The sequence below is a fragment of the Ambystoma mexicanum genome, chromosome 5q (genome assembly GCF_040938575.1).
Source record: "Ambystoma mexicanum isolate Mex_15411 chromosome 5q, UKY_AmexF1_1, whole genome shotgun sequence".
In the NCBI taxonomy this organism is placed as follows: domain Eukaryota; kingdom Metazoa; phylum Chordata; class Amphibia; order Caudata; family Ambystomatidae; genus Ambystoma; species Ambystoma mexicanum.
In genome coordinates, this window is record NC_090933.1 from 1,379,826,922 (window position 1) to 1,379,840,991 (window position 14,070).

The window sequence follows — 14,070 nt, forward strand, 5'->3', positions numbered from 1 at the left end:
AAAAGATCAATACAGTACAACACTACTCATTTATATAAAATACCTAAAAATAAATATAACAAACTGGATAAACAAATATTTCACAGCCACACAACATAACACCATAAGTAAAAAACACACAACCTAAAATGCACTGTACAGGGCATCTAAAAATAGAATACAATTGATAATGTTTGTATTCATTTTGTTTAACCTGGGATCGTATCTCTCCAGCTCTGAAATCTCTCCATTGGCTCCCAGTGGATGCAAGGATTAAATGCAAAACCCTCTGCATTGTCCACAAGGCTTTCTGGGGCCTGGGTCCAAAATACCTTCAGCTATCCCTCCGCAAATACCTCCACTCTCGAGCTCTTCGCTCCTCTAACTCCCTCAGGGTCAGTCGTTTTTCAAAGAAACGAGCTGGGGGTAGATCTCTGTCTTCGGCCGGGGCCTCTCTCTGGAACAGCCTCCCTGCGACCCTAAAACTTGAGGAGAACCATCTCCGGTTCCGGAAGCACCTCAAGACCTTCCTCTTTTCTTCTGCCTTCGCTCCCCCTCTCCGCTGCTGATCTGTTCTTTCTTGGCACCGGGCACCTGGCCACCCTCTGTCCTCCGGGCTCAGGTACCTGCTCACCCCACCATCCTCCCGCACTGCCTCCAGGCCACCCCTTGCACTGGGGTCTTCATCTGTACCCATACAGCCCCCCCACCTTGTTCTTCCTGCACTTATCAGATCTACCCTGTCTGATGCCTTTAACCTAGCACTTGCAAATTGCTGGCTGCACTACCACTGTTTGTTGCCTTTATTATTTATTTATTGTTATTTATCTGTTTCTCCTCTGCTTCGCACTTTCCACTTCTCCCCCCTTTCATGCACTTTCCCCCCTCCCCCATGCACTTGTGCGTTCTCAATGTCACTGGGCCTAGTAAGATCGCTGTTTTGTTCTCCCCTGTACCCCTTCCTTGCCTTGTTGCGCTCTGAAACACTTGTGTACGAGCGCGATAGAAATAAAATATCAAAATCAATATCAACTAATTTTTTCTCTTTTTCACCAAAGTCTCACATATACAAAAGCCCGAAAACACACAGCCAAAATAAAAAGAGTCCCAAATACCCCCAGAAAAAATAAGATTCTTTCACCCCCGCCGTCCAATACCTATACAAATAACTTTCAAAAGTAAATGGAAAAACACACCGCAGGTGTCTGTAGCCTTGGAGAAAAGCTGCGAATATCGGCAAAAATGCTTCCCAGGGCATCACCAAGTTCCCACCTCATCTATGCCAGCTCCCCCATTCCCAAGACAGCCTCCTCACATCCCCTGCCCTCTACCTTTCACCCCAGAACATACGCTGCTTCTGTGACACAGTTTGCTTTCAAATGCTGGCTATTCTCGGCTATAGCCGAGGCTACAGAAAGCTTTGTGTTGCAAAACTAGGTCCCTGGGCCGCCTCCAACTCCCAAATTTTACTCAGTACCCTCTAGCCATCACCCACATCTGCCATGATGACATTGGTTTGTTTTTTTACCTGAAAATAGCTTTTTACTTCGTATCAATTTCCCATAACCTCGGCTGCAGCTGTTAATATCTCTTGCATCGAGAGAACAACATGGTGGTCATTTAATTTCTAAAAAAACCCAGTTTTGGATAAATCAAGAGCTATCTCTATTTTTGGCAAGGGGGCACCCCCCTTCTCAATCAAATATTTAAATAACTACTGCATAGAATAACCGCAAACCAAGCAAAGCACTCTTTTGAATGCTTTGTGCCCAGGTTGTTTCAAATCTGGTCCAAATTCGTCCAGCAGTGTGGGCTCTGCGGTTTGGAAAAAAAAGACCTTTTTTTCTCTATGGTAAAATGAATGGGAAGTAGGCTGCACTTGGGGGAGGGGAGAACTTTGATGCTTAATAACTTTCTCATTTTTTAACAAATTTTTACGAAACTTTGCAGTCTGGGGGGGGCCGCAGATGTTTCATCACTTTTGAAACTTCAGTCAAAACCGTTACTCGAATCAAATTTATATTAACAATAGAATTTTGTGGGGTTCCTATGTGTCTGTGACTTACCGTAACTATTTATTTATTTAACATTTGTAGAGCGTGCCAAACCCGTGGGTATTTGGGCTCTGGAGAGCATGTAATACGCATTACAGGAGTTACCACAGGCAACAAAGGATAACATGGGCTTGAGATATATTATATTCAACATATTTACAGACATGAGATATTTACAGTTACATTGGTCCCGTAAGTATAAACATGTTAACGTAATAATCAATATCTGGGTGTGCAATCTTATTTACATGAGTAATTTACAGATGCAATAGAACAGATGTATTTACAGAAGCATATTGTATAGTGAAGATACTGTAAGCATTGAGGCAAAGAGAGAGTAGAGTGGAGTTATATCCTCGTCAAAGGTTTGTAATGGGCCTGGTGGTGGTTGCAGTGTTAGGGTAGGAGAGTTTGGTTGAGAGAAGTTCCCCCGAGGGGAAATCTTGGTAAGGTGATTCCCTGATGGAGAGGTTAGATTTATCTGTATAACTATAGGACGGCTATTGCTATACACTTTGAAACATGTTTACAAGAGAGTTAAACCAGCAAAAACGTAGTCTTCAAACATGAGCGATACAAATATATTCAAATAAAATATCATTGTAACCTTAACTTTGTTTACAGTGAAAGTGATTTTTTTAATGAATATTGGTGTTTAGTAAAAATGTGAAAAGCATTTTTGTTGATTCATGTTTTTAATGTGTAATTATATTTAGGCTGCTTTTGTTACTATTTCAATTTTGCATTTAGTAATTATTTTTATATAATAATTGGATGTTTGTATTTGTGTTTATGTAAAGTATAGCTATTATAATTTAACATTTAATAAATTAGTACATTTTACACGCTGTTTTTATAATTATTTTATTTGTTGAAATAAAAGGTTACTAAATAGTGTTTATTATATTGCAATTGGTTTGTTCTGTAGTGTATTTATTTATTTGCATTTGTAGAACGCACTAGCAGTCCAGAGGCATCAAGGCGCTGTTACAGGAAATTGTACGTAAGCTTGATTCAGTGGTTACATAGGAACAACAAAGGCCTCTTGGTTGCAGATACATTGGTAATAAACAGAAGTAGAAAAGAAAGGTTTCATGGTTAGCAAACATTACAATAACGTGGGAGATCGTTCTCAGAAGGTGCTAGCATCCGGCCGCAGTACAGCAAGATGAGCAGATGGGAGCCGGTACAGAGTAAATATTCAGACAAAAAGCTGAGTTTTAATAGCTTTGCGGAAGGCTAGGTGAGAGTCAATCATCCGATGGTGAGTGGGAAGAGCATTCCAGTGTGAGGCGGCCATAGTAGGGAAGCTAGTGCCGCCGGCACGGAGTCCCTGGGTCTTGGTAGTGGCGATAATGTTGGTGTAGACCTTTCTTACAGGCCTAGAGGAGGTAGACTTGGTAATTCGTTGGACCAAGAAGGGGGGTGCCAGATCATGGAGGCATTTATGCGTCAGGGAGAGGGTTTTAAAAACAATTCTCTCTTTGACGGGAAGCCAAAGAACCTGCCTCCTCACCTCAGAGATGTGGTCCTTTCTTGAGGTCCCTGTGGCAGAGCTAAGGGCATTGTTCTGAACAAGTTGGAGTTTAGCCAAGTTTTTACAGGAGGTCCCTACAAGGAGGGCATTGCAGTAGTCCAGTCTTGATCCGAATATTGCCCTAGCAATGGTGAGGCAGTTCTGTCGAGATAAGAAGGTTCTGGCTACATTGAGTAATAAGCCGAGGAAGAGGCAATGGCATTGACCCGTCTATTCATGGTCAGATTAGTCATGGTAGACGCCCAAAGTCTTGACATTTTCGGATACCGCGATAGGTATATTGTCAATGGTGAAAGACATGTATTGTTTGTCCAAATTACCCAAGGTGGTGGTGATCCAAGATAGTGGTGAGGCTCTTCAGGTCGGCATCATAATCGCCTGTAAGGGGGATAAGTACCTGTGTGTCATCAGCATAATTGGTTATGAGATGCACAGGGCGTTGAGAATGTTGAACGGGGCCTCGTGAATAGGTTATAGAGAGTGGGCGCAATGCAGGAGCCCTGTGGGTCTCTGCATTTGATGTGGCTTGGAGTGGCACATGCTGAGTCGGAAAAGACTTTCATGGACCTTTCCAGTAGAAAGGAGGTGATCCAAGCGCATACCGTTGGGGAGAAATTAGCCGCACTCGAGAGATGGTGGCAGAGTGTGTTGTGATCCACCAAGTCCAATGCAGCAGATAAATCAAGGAGCAGAAGGAGCGCTGGTTTGCCTGCATCTCTGATGTCGTCCATTTGATTTTTCAGGTCTAGGAGGGCCGTTTCGAGGCCATGTCGTGGACGGAAGCCAGAGTGGGACAGTAGTAATGGGCCTGTAGTTCCCCGGTACTGTTGGGACGAGGGAAGGTTTTTTAAGGAGCAGGCGTACCCAAGTTTCCTTAAATCCAGTTGGGACACGGCCAGACTGCAAGGATGCATTAATGAATGCTGTTAGAAGGCGGGCAAGGATGGGGGCAGAATCTTTAATGAGTTGGGCAGGACAGGCATCCCCCTTGCAATTGGATGGTTTAATAGATTTGAGCAGGGCAATGACTTCTGGTTCACTCATATCTTTAAAGTCGAAAGGCGTGGAGGGATTAGTTAGTGGCTGTAGGCGAGTTGCTGTGCAGGTTGGCTATGAGGTGCGTCAGCGCCTTCTGAAGGGTTAGGGTTTTAGTTTGCACAGTATTTAGCTTATCTATAATGGCAAAATGAACGTTGTTGCACCATTTTTCATCCTAAGTAGAATAGGAGGTGGAGTGGACAGTTTTTCCAGCTCTCTAAAGATGGTGAAGATTTCTTTCGATCCTGATTTAGCATCGTCTATCCTAGAATTGAATGGCGTGGCTTTAGCCTTGATTTGTAGTCTTGGGAGATAGCCTGGAATGCTCTCCTGGTGACGTAAGTGGGGTTCATTTTCCAGGATGAGAGTGCAAGCCTCTTCTTGGAACGTAGTTCCAGCAACTCTTGAGAGAACCAGGCATTGGAGTGTTTAGCTTTCTTGGCTTTCCTTAGGGAAAGAGGAGCGATGGCATCCACAGCTTGGCTGATGGCAAGTTTAAAAGCACTAGCGAGAGTGCCAGGGTCGCTGGAGAACGGAGGCTGGAGAGAGGGCACCATAAGGAAGGGTGCAATATTTTCCGAGGTAAGTTGATGTGAACTTCTAGCGAGTGTTGCAGGAAGGAGGATCGCAGGCTTAGGGGGCACTTTGTTAGTATTAAGGTCAAATTGAATATAGTGGTGATCAGACCATGGAATAGGAGTAATTCCAGTGATTTGAACAGCACAGTTGTGGTGACTGATCCAATTTAAAGTGCAGCCTTTAATATGTGTAGGCTCGGAGATGACTTGAGATAACCCTAAGGTGGATAGAGCGTTATTCAAGGTGATAGCATGGGCATCCTTAGGGTCATTAAGGCCCAGATTTAAATCACCCAAGAGCAGGACTTGAGAGGTCTTTTTCAAGTTGTCGGACAGAGGAAGGATGAGGGCCTCATGGAATTCTGAGAAGGGACCCGGGGGTCGATAGACAATATGTACTGCAATGGTGCAGTTATGGGAGAAATTCATTTTGAGCAGAAGGTAGTCACAGTTATGACCGTACGCACCTTCAATCTCCCTAATAGCAAAGGTTTCTTTGGCGATGAGAGCTACTCCACCACCTCTCTGGTGTGTACGGTCTTGTTTGAAGATCGTGTACCCATCTGGGATGGCGAGGGAGAGAGCTGGGCCTGATGCTTCTTTCAACCATGTTTCTGTAATTATCAAGAGGTCCATGTTATCCTTGATAATGAGGTCATGGACATCTGGGGCTTGAGCTGGTAGCGATCGGGTGTTGACCAATGCACATTTGAGAATGGCAGTAGGTCGGGGTGTACCCCTGCAAGGCTCAGGCAGCGTGCGCGGCTCTGGGCTATTGGCGACTGAAATTGGCAGCTGCGAAGCAGACACTGGCATAGTTGTGTCATTCTGAGCAAGTAGTGGCATGGGCGCATCAAGGGGCACAGGCACAGTAGGCATAATACTAACATCATAGGCAGGTGGTGGCATAGGCGCATCAAGGGGCACAGGCATGATACTACCTTCGGAGGCAAAAGCGAACATGTGGGTAGCATGTGAAACAGGCACGAGTACACATGGACTAATGGTGGAGGGTCGGCAGTGATTAGCAACGGTCAGTGCACTGGAGCCCCTGTTACACACAGTATGCAGGTAGGGGTTATTGTTAATAGGCAAGGTTGTGGTAGAGGATCTCTCCAGTGAGTAGACTGATGTGTCACACAGGGCATCCGCCATCAGTTCGGGTCGAGTACGCTGTGTGCATTGTTGCAGGACGGCTGTTGGTGTGGCAGGCGGAGAGACATTGAGATGACGGCAGCCAACTTGGTGACATGGAACGGGTGCCTCAGAGGTAAGGTGGAGAAGGACAGGTGTCAGAGACACGGTGGGGGTCGCATTGGTGTCAGGTGTACGCGCACCGAAGTCAGTGGGGGCCATACCCTTGGGTTGATGGGCGGAATGCGTCCCTCTGACTCCTAACTGCATGTTTCGGTTGAAGGAGTTTAGCGAATAGGAGAGGGGCTGGGCTGGCTGGGTGTGCGATCGGAGTCGTGTGTTTATTACCCAACGAGGTAGGGGTAGTTGGATGTGAGGGACAGTCCCTGTATGAATATCCAATGGTGTGACGATGTGGCTGTACGTGGGAGGCTTACCTTGCGAGGCAGAGAGGGAGAAAGGCCTTTTCCCCCGGTCTTCTCCCTGTGGCTTCGCCTGCCGGCCTCCTCTTCCTCCATTTAAGGCAGGAGGGGAGGAGCTGGCAGGATGAGAGAGCCTATCAGCCTCCGGGCCAGCAGCGGTGATTTTCACGGGCATGTTCCCGCACCCTGCAGTGTGGATAATGGTTGCCTGGGCAACCAACACGGCCTTCTCACGGCCTTGTGTTTTCTTTGTCAACATGGGCAGCAGTGTGGATTGGGCAAGTGGCAGCAGTCTGGATCTCTTCTCAGGGGTCTGTGCGGCGCATTCCTGGTGCAAGTGTTTAAGGTTTATGATTATTGTATGTTGTATTTAATGTTAGGTTTATAGATATGTAATTTTAAAATTTACTTTTTTGGTACTCTTGTTCAGAGAAGGCCTAGTATTTCGGTGCTGGACTGGCCAAGTGGGTGGGAGCAGACTGATATGCACATGCATATTTCTCCTCTCTGAAAGGTACAGTGAGCTAAAACATGGTTGTACAGCCTCCCCAGTGGAAACCTTCCAGAGAACAGGTTATTTAGCCGTGTTCGTTCTCGGTAGAGGGTGTGTCAAATTGCGGGAGTCTTTCCCTTCTCCCAACGGGGAGCCTTTCCCTGTGAGACTCGGGAGGTGAGCCCGCTACGCGATATTCCCCCAGGGTTGGCAGAAAGTGGGATTGCAGAGGGAGAGAGTCTGCCTTTGGGGATAAGGCTCTGTTCCAAATAGGAACTCCCTTTTCATCTTAGTCAAGAGACTAATAAGGAAATATCTACAAAGCCAGAATCCTCCTACACATGATATGATACATTTTATTTATATCGCGCTCATACACAGGTGTTTCAGAGCGCAACCGAGCAAAGGGAGGGGAACAGGGGAGAACACACAAAAAACGATCTTACTATGCCCAGTGGCATTAAGAACGAGCAAGTGCATGGAAAAGGGAAAAAGGGGGAAAGTGTGTGGAATGGGGAGAGGTGGAAAGTGCAGAACAGAGGAGAGAAAGGAATAAATAATCAGTGAAATAAATAAATAAGTGCAGTGAAAAAAAAGGTAGTGCGGCCATCAAGTGGCAAGTGCATGATAGTCAGATAGGGTAGAAGAAGAATGGGGGGCTGTATGGGTACAGATACAGATCCCAGTGCCAGGGGTGGCCCGGAGGCAGTGCAGGAGGGAGGCAGGGTGAGCAGGTACCTGGGCCAGAAGGTGGCCAGGTGCACGGTGCCGCGCGAGAGCAGCAGATCAGCACGGGAGAAGAGGGGCAAAGGCAGAAGTGAATAGGTGGTCTTGGGGTACTTCCGGAACTGGAGATGGTTCTCCTCAAGTTTCAAGGTGACTGGGAGGCTGTTCCAAAGGGAGGCCCCAGCCGAAGACAGAGATCTGCCTCAGCTCGTTTATTTGAGAAACGACCGACCCTGGGGGGGTTAGAAGTTAGAAGTAGAAGAGCGAAGGCCTCGAAAGGGGAGGTATTTACGGAGGGATATTTGAAGGTATTTTGGACCCAGGCCCCAGAAAGCCTTGTGGACAATGCAGAGGGTTTTAAAATGTAATCATTTTATACACTGGGAGCCAATGAAGGGATTTCAGAGCTGGAGAGATATGATCCCAGGGCTTGACGCCAAGGACAAGTCTCTCCATGGACAAGTCTCGCAGTCCTGTTCTGGATTAGTTGTAAAGGGCGAGGAGAAGAGGCAGGTAGATTTAGGAAGAGGCTGTTACAGTAGTCCAACCTAGAGAGGACCAGAGCTTGGGAGACAGTGAGTGCCTCTGAGGAGGTGCAGTAAGAAGTTTGATTTGCTAGAGACTTCAGAGATGTGTGCGGAGAAGGAAAGTGTGGAGTCAAAGATGACCCAGAGATTCTTAGCCTCACAGGTAGGGGTAGGAGGAGGGCCAAGGGAGGCCAGCCAGAGAGTGAGGGGAAAGGATGGTGAAGGTGTTCCAATGAGGAGGATCTCAGTCTTGTTGGCATTTAGACAAAGATTGCTGGTGGCACACCAGTTTTGAATGGAAATTAGACAGTTGGTGATGAGGGAAGGAGAGGAGGTGTCTGAGGGTCGCCTGAAAATGATTTGGGTGTCATCAGCATAGCACTGGAAGTTTGAGCATAAAAATGGAAATGCAGTAGGCCAGAGTTGCCAAGTATTGTTTGAAAAGCCAGGGCGAGAGGTTAGACCCCTGGGGTACACCACAAGTAGAGAGAGAGATAGAGGATAGGAAGGACCCCAGTCTTACCTGGGAGGTTCGATCAGAAAGAAAAGAGGTCAGCCAGGCCAGAGCTTGATTGTTGATATTCAGGATGTCACGCAGACGATTGAGCAGGATGGTATGGTTGACCATGTCAAAAGCAGAAGACAGATCAAGTAGGATGAGGACTGTGATGCTGGAAATGAATTGGAGGGACAGCCCTGTCCTTGTCCTGTAGTCCTTTTTCATTTGTGTTTTGTATTGTTTTCTGCCCAGGAGTCCATGTGGGACTCCTGGCAGTGCAGCTCTTCCTGTTTTTGGTTTGGTGTACAGACCCATGGGTGGGGGTGCAACCCTGTGCCCCTAGTGTATGTTTATTGGCACCTGTGTGTGGCCCACAGAGCAGGTTATGGGCTGGTGGCAGCTCCATGCTGAATTTGACAGGTGGCCCCTGTGGCCTCTTGCTTTCTATTGCCTGTTACCTTGTTTTCCCAAAGACCTGGGAAGCCACGACTCTGTCCCTTCCCCCTGACTGGCTGTTGGGTGGAAGTTCCATATATGGTGTTGTTGGGAGGTCCAGGCCAGACTGGCTGGAGCCTTCCCAGTGACTGTATGTTGTGGGTACACCCTGTGGGTGGGACCTGGGTGAACAGAGTGTGTGACCAATATGCACTTCTAGTTGTGGAGGTCTAATGTCTGGTGTTTGACACAATGACTGAGACAGCCCTGCCCGAAACTGGTATGAATGCAGTGTGTAGTGTTGAATGGCTGGGTACTTGTCCCAATACACATTCCTTGTTGTGAGTGTCTGAGGAGGAGGAGTAGGGTCCGATTGCACTGTAAGCCTGATTGGCTGGCTGACCGCTGAATGCCCTTCTGAGTGATTGGTTGTCTGAGTGTGATCCAGCCGAATGAATGGGAGATCAACAGTATATCTGGGGGCCACTCACTGCTAGAATTTGTTCAGAAGCTGAAGTAGAAACTCTTTTTGTAGCGGACAGAGAGACAGTATTGTCTTTGGAGCAGGCGGCAGGCCAGTTTGCCAGATGATGAGCAGGAAGCCCTCCATTTTCTCTCAACCGCCCTACACTTGCGTTTAAGTGTAGCTAGGTCAGAGTCATACCAGGAATTACACTTGGCTTTGGACTTCAAACGGATCCTCATGACAGGGAAATAACATCAAGAGTAGCAGAAATAGAGAAGTAGAGCAGGGTCAGGGCTGTGTCTGGGTGCGAGTCAGCCTGAGGTGGGGGAGCAGGGGAGAAGGTGGCCACGAAAGCTTCAATTGACAGACGCGTCATGGGCCGGTGGCCGAGAAGGAGGGTGGCAATCTTGGGGAAGGCTTGGCTTGGGGGGAGGAGATGGACATATGGGAGGAGAGGAGGCAGTGATCACTCCAGGAGAGAGGGGTGGTGAGGGGGATAGAGAGGGGAGGACAGAGGAGATCAAGACATCAAGTGTGTGACAAGCAGAATGTGTGGGGCCAGAGGAGAGGGAGAGTGAGTCACAAAGGTCGCGAAAGAGAGCAGATGAGGAACAGGGAGACTCAAGATGGATGTAGAGATCACCAAGAAGGAGGAGTTGAGTGGTTGAGGCCAGGAGGGAGAAAGAGAGGTCAGCCCACTCAGAGACAAAAGAGGTAATTTGACCAGGGGGGGCGGTGAGAGTCGCAACAGTGAGAGAGTGTCCGGGAGACAGAGTGACCCTGCAGACAAGACATTCAAAAGCAGAGTAAGTCTGAGTGGGGATGATAGAGGCAGGAATCCACTCAGGAAGATAAGGGCTACACCACCTCCAGGCAGGTTGGATCTGAGGGCGGAGAGGATCTTGTAGCCATTAGGGAGGAGAGTGTCAGAACTTGTGACAGAGCTGGTCGTAAACCAAGTCTTAGTAAGACCAAGGACATCCAGGTTAAGTTCTTCTAGGAGGTAGCAGATGTCAGAGGAGTGTTTGACAGCAGAGCGAGAGTTGAGAGTGACAAGATGAAGAAGGTTGCCAGTCTTAAAAACCTTCCGGTGAGGGGGAACGCGCTGCGAGGTGTGGAGGGAGCTTGAGATGAGGCAGGGGCAGAAGGAAAGGAGGGCAAGACAGAAAAGGGAGGAGAGTATGGGACAGCTGCAGATGAGAGAAAGTTAATGAGGCGAGGGAACCGTCTATCAAAGAGGAGATTAGCCTGAGGGACTTGCACCATGAGAGTGCCATTCAGGTAGACATTAATGATGACTCTGGAGGAGTCGAAGAAGGCCTTGAGGACTTCCCAGCAGGTGCCACCATTAATGGGAGAGGAGGAGATAGGACTGAGCACAGAGATCATATGAGGGGTCCATAGATCAAGCAGAGGAACGAAAAAGAGAATGTCAGTCAGGGTTTGTCTGGCATAGGCATTGGAATAGGTATCAGCGATGGGGAGACCTGGATTGGAAGCCAAGACATCCTTTTTTAAATTTCTTCTTACCAGACTTAGTGAGAAGGGAAGGATAGTTAATAGAGAAGCAGTAAGAGTAGATAAGAGAAACAGATAATGCCACGAGTGAGTAAGAAGGGGATGGTAGTAGGAGGAATATGCAAGAAAAGCAGTGAGGAAAGGTCACTGGGCTAGCAGGTTACATTTGAGGCCACAAAAGCAATGTGAAAGACAACTCAAATTTCAGTTACAAAACACACCCCAATTTGACTTTCAAACAGCCCTGATTTCTGTTACAAAACACACCCATATTTGACTTTCAAAGGCAATGCTAAGGCAACATAGATGGAAGAAGTGAGGTATGAGTTAGAGGCAGGTGCTGAGTCGTGGGCATTTGAGAGCATACAGGGAGATCATTTAGAGCAAGCAGAGGGAAGAGTGTAGATCGATGAGGGAATGAGAAAGGGTAGGCAGAAAGGAGTAGGGACACTTCCCCATGGGAAGAGTCTTGGTAGTCCAAAATCATGGCGAGTGAAATGGCCGCACCACGGAGGGTCAGGTTGCAGTAGCAGTAGCTTCAGGGAGCAAACAGGGGTCTTAGAAATGGGCCGGCTCCGACCTCCCGGTCCACCCTGATTGTAAGATGAAAGGCAGTGGGCCAATAGGCAGGGCCAGAGAAGGCAACACAGGCTGCGGTGCAATATGCTACTGTAGTACCTCTACTAAAGATAAATATCTAGCTGGTACTGAGATGAGTAAACAAGTAGTCCCAGCAATATGGGGTGGTTTCGTGGGAAGAAAACCCAGCTACTGCAGGTGGAATGACAGGAGTAGGCCCAGCAATCACAGAGTGGTATGCAGGGAGTACTCCCAGTTACTGCAGGGTGGTATGAGGGGAGGAATACTAGCAATCGCAGACTGGTATGCAAGGAGTAGTCCCAGTTACTGCAGGGTGGTGTGATGGGAGTAACCCTAGCTACTTCAGGGTGGTATGCTGAGAGTAGTCCCAACTCCTGCAGGGTGGTATGCTGAGAGTAGTCTCATCTCCTGCAGGGTGGTGTGCTGAGAGTAGTCTCATCTCCTGCAGGGTGGTGTGCTAGGAGGAGTCCCATCTCCTGCAGGGTGGTGTGCTGGGAGGAGTCCCATCTCCTGCAGGGTGGTGTGCTGGGAGGAGTCCCATCTCCTGCAGGGTGGTGTGCTGGGAGGAGTCCCATCTCCTGCAGGGTGGTAGGATGGGAGTAGTCCCAACTCCTGCAGGGTGGTATGCTGAGAGTAGTCTCATCTCCTGCAGGGTGGTGTGCATGGAGTAGTCCCATCTCCTGCAGGGTGGTGTGCTGGGAGTAGTCCCATCTCCTGCAGGGTGGTGTGCAGAGAGTAGTCTCATCTCCTGCAGGGTGGTGTGCTAGGAGGAGTCCCATCTCCTGCAGGGTGGTGTGCTAGGAGGAGTCCCATCTCCTGCAGGGTGGTGTGCTGGGAGGAGTCCCATCTCCTGCAGGGTGGTGTGAGGGTGGTGTGCATGGAGTAGTCCCATCTCCTGCAGGGTGGTAGGATGGGAGTAGTCCCAACTCCTGCAGGGTGGTATGCTGAGAGTAGTCTCATCTCCTGCAGGGTGGTGTGCATGGAGTAGTCCCATCTCCTGCAGGGTGGTATGCTGAGAGTAGTCTCATCTCCTGCAGGGTGGTGTGCATGGAGTAGTCCCATCTCCTGCAGGGTGGTGTGCTGGGAGTAGTCCCATCTCCTGCAGGGTGGTGTGCTGGGAGTAGTCCCATCTCCTGCAGGGTGGTGTGCTGTGAGTAGCCGGAGACTATGCAGCTCTGGTCCCAGCTATCACTGAGTGCTAGGCTTGCTGCGCTTCCAGGCGCTACAGAGGGGGTACTCTCAGTTATCTGCACTTGGTTTATGGGACTTTTCAGCAAAGTGCTGATACGTCAGAGAATGACACTGCAATGCACATGCGAGAGCAGCCGCTGCTGGAGCGCACACACTGGCCGTCACGACAATACATCTCTCACCGTTCTCTTATCCCCAGGAGATGCAACGAAGCCAAGACCCCCGCGCGGCCCGGGGAGAGCTCAGGAGGCAAACAAGATGGCGGCTATACAGCACACTGCGCATGTGCACAGAAGGAATAAAGAAGTCAGAGACTGTAGTATCGCTCTGCGCTCGGGAGGCAAACAAGATGGCGGCTATACAGCACACTGCGCATGTGCACAGAAGGAATAAAGAAGTCAGAAGACTGTAGTATCGCTCTGCGCTCGGGAGAGCTCAGGAGGCAAACAAGATGGCGGCTATAGCAGCACACTGCGCATGTGCACAGAAGGAATAAAGAAGTCAGAAGACTGTAGTATCGCTCTGCGCCCGGGAGAGCTCGGGAGGCAAACAAAATGGCGGCCTAGCGGCCTGGAGACCCTCGAAGATGGAGAAGAGTTCACACTGCGCATGTGCAGAGAAGACCTCTCTCTTCAGGGAGCCTGACCAATAGAATGTAGACTATAGCGGCACAATGCGCATGTGCAAGGAAGAAGTGTAATTGCAGAAAGCCCGGCCAGTGGACTTTAGCAGCACAATGCGCATGTGCAAAGAAGAGGTATTTCTCCAGGAAGCATGACCAGTAGATTGTAGAATAAGCAGCACATTGCGCATGTGCAGAGAAGAAATAAAGCAGTGCAACTGCGGGAAGCCTGGCCGGTAGACTGTAGCGGC

At 48.7% G+C, this 14,070-nt stretch overlaps 1 protein-coding gene across 1 annotated transcript in view; it reads right to left on the reverse strand.

Annotated features, from left to right (window-relative positions):
* The window catches only part of LOC138498182 (zinc finger protein 585A-like), a 60,488-nt gene extending 46,853 nt beyond the window's left edge, over positions 1–13,635 (reverse strand). Inside the window, exon 1 of the mRNA XM_069622064.1 lies at positions 13,380–13,635. The gene's annotated coding sequence lies outside the window, so the exon portion shown is untranslated. The remainder of the gene's footprint in view (positions 1–13,379) is intronic.
* Between the last annotated feature and the right edge of the window lie 435 nt (positions 13,636–14,070).